We start from the raw sequence: 6,001 nt of genomic DNA, 5'->3' as shown, positions 1-6,001 counted from the left end.
GTGAGAATAAGGATGCATTTTGAATTTTGAGCTAGAGAATTCTCGTAAAAAGTTTGAAGGTGGAATGTTCCAACATTTATTATGGAATAGGCTCTTAGCGGTGGGGTGGGGATGAAGTTTGATCATTTTGCCATGCAGGTACATATCTCATGATCATTTAGCAAAATTTCAGTTCTTTAATATCTACTATAAGCTTTCTCAGAATAAGCTTAGTCAGAATATTATCAAATCTGAATAAAGAAGAGTTGATCCTAGAAAAGCAAGATATTACAGATGTGTGCAATACCTACAACACCAGATTCTTTTACAAGAACAGGTAAGTGAGTTTGGCAGACATCAGTGAGCAGTCATTGTGTTAACTGATCAGATTCAGATTCAGTGGTAAATGTGATATCACTTTGAAAGATAAAGGACTTCGTTTTTATTGTCCTAGCCAAATAACTCACCATTTCCTGGCTCCCCACCTTCAAACTTTATATTCTCACCTACTTTTCTCTTTTTCATAGCAGAAGTATTGGTCTTTTGGATTCCATCCACCCATTCCTACCTCAGAGACTCTTGAGTTACCTGCAGGCAACTCTACCGTTAATTACTTCTTTCTTAACACTTTTCCATCAGTTTGTTATACTTTTCTAGTTTTCTTCCCACTCTCCTTTGCCCCTTAAAGTGTGCTTTTGTTAGTCCTTTACAAGATGACAAGTGTCAATTCTTACCCCAATACTGAACTCTCTTCAAACTACTTTCTGCAGTCCACCATTTTCCTGGGCGCTCAAACCAGAAACCTAGGATGAACTTGGGGCAGGGTCATAGAAAACCGCTGGTAATTTTAAGGGATGTCCGTTAAGTTGTTGGAAATGTGATCTAGGAACCCAGAAAATTGAGATTTGTAATTTAAACATTTTAATTAGAGACTTTTCAAGCATATAAACAAAATAGTATATTGAACCTTCATACTCTAGCTTCAACAGTCCTCAAGTCTACTTTGGTGCATCCGTTTGCTACACACAAACACACACACATTAGGTAAAGATTGAAACACACAAATCTTCACTACAACTTGAAACTTCTGAAAAATGGGTATTTTTAGCCCACAGCCATATCAGGACAAAAGAAGTTTCCCTTATATCCCTACCTAAGCAACTAAGCACTATCCCACTCTCAAGTTAATTACTCTCCAAATTTTTTCACGACTAGGATTCCCCCTCTCCACTCTGAAACTAAATTGAATCACATAATGCTTTCATTAGTATAAAATTTTGAGACATTGAGCCATGGATTTCTTTTTATTGCTGAGTAGTATTCCACTGTATGAATGTACCACAATTTGCTTAGCCATTCACCTATTAATGAAAATTTTGTTAGTTTCCAGTTTTGGAAAATTGAATAAAGCTGCTATAAATATTTGCATAAAAGTATTTTTGTTGTGGCTTCTGGGTATGTAGTAGTATCTTATTTATCTGTGTTTCTCTGCGTAAGGAACATGCTCTCATGTCTATTGGCCATTAGTATATTCTTTGAATGGGAATAAATTTTTGTACATTATAAAATTAGGTTGGCTCTTTTTATTAAGGAGATATGACTATTTTTGATATGATTTCTTCGTCTAGTATTTTGTAAATATTTTCTCCTAGTTGGTCTTTCCCTCTTCATTTTCCTAATAGTGTCTTGGTGGGTAGAAATTCTTAATTTTAACAGCCTTAATTTATCACTTTTTAAATGGATCTTATCTTTTCTTTCTCAATAAATCTGCCTTTCTCCACATTGTGATGGTGGTATTGTTTTGTTGTAAAAGCTTTTCTAATTTTTGGCTTTTACATCTGTGGTCAAATTTTTCTATGGTATGAGGTAGGGATTGAGGTTCATTTTTATCCGTATGATCATATAGTTAATCCAGCACCATTTGTGCTATTTCCATTTAATTTGATGCTTTTTTAAAATATTTGGTTGACCATGTAAGTGTAGGTCTGCTTATTGCTTTGACAATTTCATGTACTTTGTATTTCTGTGTAAATATTAAAATGAACATGTCAACTTTTATTTTCTAAAAGCCTGATGGACATAATTAGGATTGAGTTGTCCATTTGTCACCTCTGATTTTTCTCAGCAATGTTTTGTGTAATGTTTTGTGCTTTTGATTAATTTATAGCTATTTTAGGTTTCTTGACATTAAAAACTGTCAATAGGATCAATTTGTTTCCAATTGCTAATTTATAGATACACCATTTCTTTTAAGTTTGTTTTTTGTTTTTTTGTATCACAAGACCTTGCTAAGCTCACTGGGTTTAAAATTTTTTTATTATTATTACTTTGGTTAGGACTCAAATACATGTTGTGTATATGCGGTAAGAGCAGGCTATGATTAAGGTGAGGTTAGGAAGACCCCTAGGGAGCAAAATTCAAGGAGGTGCTCTCAGGGTGGTGAAGTGGGCATCCTTTGCATTTTGCTCCCTAGGGGCTTTCCTTGCCTCAGGTTTCTCTTGGTCCTCTCTTGAGGGCATATGCCTTGTCCTAATTTTAGGAAGAAAGAAATTCAGGAATTCAGTATTCCATGAGGAATGTTTGCTGTTGGTTTTATGTGGATGCCTAGATGGGTACCTTTTACATAGACTACTTTGGTTTATAGTTTTCTGTGTTTTTCTTATTAATGCATGTTGAATTTTTGCAGTTCCCCCCACTTTATTTTGCATCCATTGAAATACTGAAATGACCATATGGTTTGTCTCTCTTACTCTATTAAGATACTTTTCCTGTCCTTGGGGGGTTTGGTTAATGAAAACCTAGGACTGAAACAGACTCCCAAAACACTGTCCTGTTTAAAGTAACTTTGCCCAAGGTTGCACAAGTAGAAATGAGTCTGGATTCAAACTCTGGCTCATTTTCTTAACTACTGTGCAATCTCTCAGCTAAACCTTCTCCAAATAAGTCCCTTTTACACCTAAGTCCTGGGAATTGTGTTACTTCATCTACTTCACTTACAATTCAGGAATTAATTCCCCATCCTCGATAGGGCATTTGCTTCTTTTGACTTCAGTTTTAGCTCTTTGATGTCCTTCACCTGGTGCTTCAAGCAGGCTCAAGGTATTTCCCACTCACATTTTCCCCAACCAGCCTTCATTAATTTTCAGGGAGTCAAAGCCTGCAAAATAAGGAGAATTAATGAAATTAATCCTGGTGCAGCTTTTATGGAAATATACACCAATTGAATGACAGTAGCCTGGAAAATAGTTCCTAGGGAAGATACCTGGCATCTGGCAATGCACTTTTAACTTGAAATAGGTAGACAGATAGCTATCTACAAAGTCACTTGTAGAAACAAGCGAGATGTCAAAAATTAGGATGCCAGTTAGTTGGTCTGGTCATGATGTACATTAAGATTGTAAAGAAAATGTGTTCACTATACTAACTAGGTAAAACTACATGAATGTTTAGTCAGTTAAAAATACTGAATATGAATTAGATGCTAGAATATAAAAATAAGACAATCACTTGCCCCTCCCTCCTAGGATCTCCTAGTAAAGGAAGTAGATGTGTAAACAGTGATCTGATAGAGACAAGTGCTGCAAGAGCACCGGGGAGTCTGTTGCCTAGGAAGGTTGGGAAAGGGTTAATGGAAGAAGCCTTTGAGCTAATAGCTGTGGGAATACACTTACTAGCAATGCTGTAGTGTTCTCAGCAGATCTTTTTTTTTCAGAGATCAAGGTGCTAATTGCTTGCTCTAGAAATAGTGAGATCTCCCTTTAGGTGGAGTTGCTGAGTGTGGAGGGAGGAGGAAAAGTGGTTAAGATGGTGCGAGGATGGCCAGTAGATATTTTTGGTGCTACATTTGGATTGTGTTTCCCCCTCAGCCCCTGCCCCCAAGGATAGACGCATAGATCCTCTTGCTTGGGAGTACTGGCTATAGCGGCTCACTGCTGACTCTAGAAACTGTTCCCAGCTAAAGATTTCTGTGTAATAACATTTCTGCATAATTTCTTCAAGAAACTTAATTTGCAGGTAAATTTAAAGGGCAAAAAAGAATCTTAGCGGGAGCTTCAAAATGGACTGCAGAAAGTTCGGCTAGATATCAGGAGACCAGTTATACTCCTGCAAGAGGCGAGATAAATGTTATAACTAACAGAAGTCAGAAACAAAATGATAAGAGACACTAAAGTAAAAGGTCTGGTTTTCTGGTTTGGCTCTGACAACTCAAGAGAGGGAGGAGGGTGGGGATAGGAGATAGCAGGTCTGCTTTTGGATATGTTGAGTTTAACGAGCCAAAGGGTGGAAAAAGAAACCCAAATTTGCTATATTGGGATTGTGAGGTTATGGGCACTTTCATAAAGAACCACCTTTTCAGCAGACTTCTTTATTACTACTAAAAGAAACACTTAACGTGCGTACCACAGACTTGTGGGTCTTTAGGGTCTATAACATGTCAAGGGAGAAAAGCAAGTTACGCAACAATAGTAAATGATCAACTTGTTTCTAATGCACACATACAATAGGCATTTATAGATATGCACAAAAGCATGTAATAATAGGTACAAGTTCAACTGTGTCCTGTAGGTGATGGAATTATGGGTGTTTTTCCTTATATATATATTTTATTTTTCGGGGGGGGAGTAATTAGGCTTACTTATTTTTTAATTGAACCCAGGACCTCTTGCATACTAGGCATGCGCTCTACCACTGAGCCACACCCTCCCCTTATATATATATTTTAATATCGGGTTTTTTAAAATCATCTTCTAGGTGACTTTTTTTTTAGGTTTTTGGGGGGGGGTGTGATTAGGTTTGTTTATTTATTTAGTTTATGGAGGCAGTCCTGAGGCTTAAACCGAGGGCCTTGTGCATGCTAGGTGTGTGCTCTACCATTTGAGCTATACCTTCCCCCTCCTTATATATTTCTACAACGTACATGAACTATTTGAATAGTAAGAGTATCTAACAGAAAAGTGTTCTGCTGTTGCTCACCGATTCCCTGAGCCACCTCCCATAATCTAAACCATGCAGGGACAGTAGTGAGAATTTAGAAGACAGCCTCTGCTGGGCAGGCACAGGCCTGTGGAGGCATGTTGAGCTGAGTATACTGCACTTCGGCCCTGAGGCGGAAATAGAATGGAGGCAAGGTCACCATGAGACCAGGTAGGCTCAGAGACTGAGGCCAATGGCATTCACAGTCAAAAAGACAAGACTGGATTGATGAGGAAATCACTGGGCCTTTTTCTGAAGAGATCTGGGCTAAAGGATCATCTAGACAGTGTTTCTTAAATTTTGACACGAAGGGCCAGTTTTTATTTCCAGTCTGTCACAGACTGTAAACTGTAAATGGCAATAAGTCGATTGCTATGAAAATGAATTTTTTTAAAAGATACAGCCTGATTTTTTAAAAAATTACTCTGTCAAATATTACCCAAGCTTAAACGCTCGCCCTCGGTTTCTGTACTTATCTGGTTGCAAACTGGTAGCATTTTGGGGCTGATGTGAGTAAGCAGACATTTAGCAGCTCTAATAGAGCTTTACTTTAGAAACTGGGGAACAGGAGAGGGGAGATATGGCATGAGGGTCGTTTTCCCATCTTTGTGGAAGTCAGGACCTTGATAAAACAGGGATCCAAACGCGTCTGGGGGCAGATGTGACCCCCACAACACAGCTCACTTGTTCAAGAGGTTGTTGATTTGAAAAATATTTGTGTGCTGGTACTACCTTTCCTGAGGAGATGAACTCTATATTAAGACAATAATTTGGGGTAATTTTTAGAAGATTTTTTTTGAGGGGGTACTTAGGTTTATTTATTAATGGGGGTACTGGGGATTGAACTCAGGACCTTATGCATGCTAAGCATGTACTCTGCCATTGAGCTACATGCCCCCCTAGATTTTATTAGACATAATAAAACATGTTATTAAGATACATGTGAAATAAGTGTAACACTCACCTAGAAGAACAAAGTTTCAACTGAAAAGTACATCATCCTGTTTCAAATAACTACAATTGTAGGACAGTCTTTTTTAATTGTTAT

The 6,001-nt window shown here is 37.7% G+C and overlaps 1 long non-coding RNA gene across 3 annotated transcripts in view; it reads right to left on the bottom strand.

Annotated features, from left to right (window-relative positions):
- Nucleotides 1-719: 719 nt before the first annotated feature.
- The window catches only part of LOC123619779 (uncharacterized), a 36,674-nt gene continuing 31,392 nt past the window's right edge, over nucleotides 720-6,001 (bottom strand). For all 3 annotated transcript variants that reach the window (XR_012508667.1, XR_012508668.1, XR_006728457.2), the window contains exons 2-3: nucleotides 2,977-3,136; nucleotides 720-861 (exon numbers count right to left, since the gene is read on the bottom strand). This is a non-coding gene — a long non-coding RNA (uncharacterized LOC123619779). The remainder of the gene's footprint in view (nucleotides 862-2,976; nucleotides 3,137-6,001) is intronic.

Source organism: Camelus bactrianus, chromosome 8 (assembly GCF_048773025.1).
Source record: "Camelus bactrianus isolate YW-2024 breed Bactrian camel chromosome 8, ASM4877302v1, whole genome shotgun sequence".
Classification (NCBI taxonomy): domain Eukaryota; kingdom Metazoa; phylum Chordata; class Mammalia; order Artiodactyla; family Camelidae; genus Camelus; species Camelus bactrianus.
The sequence above is the reverse complement of the archived record's forward strand: the minus strand, read 5'-3'. Positions and strand labels throughout refer to the sequence as shown.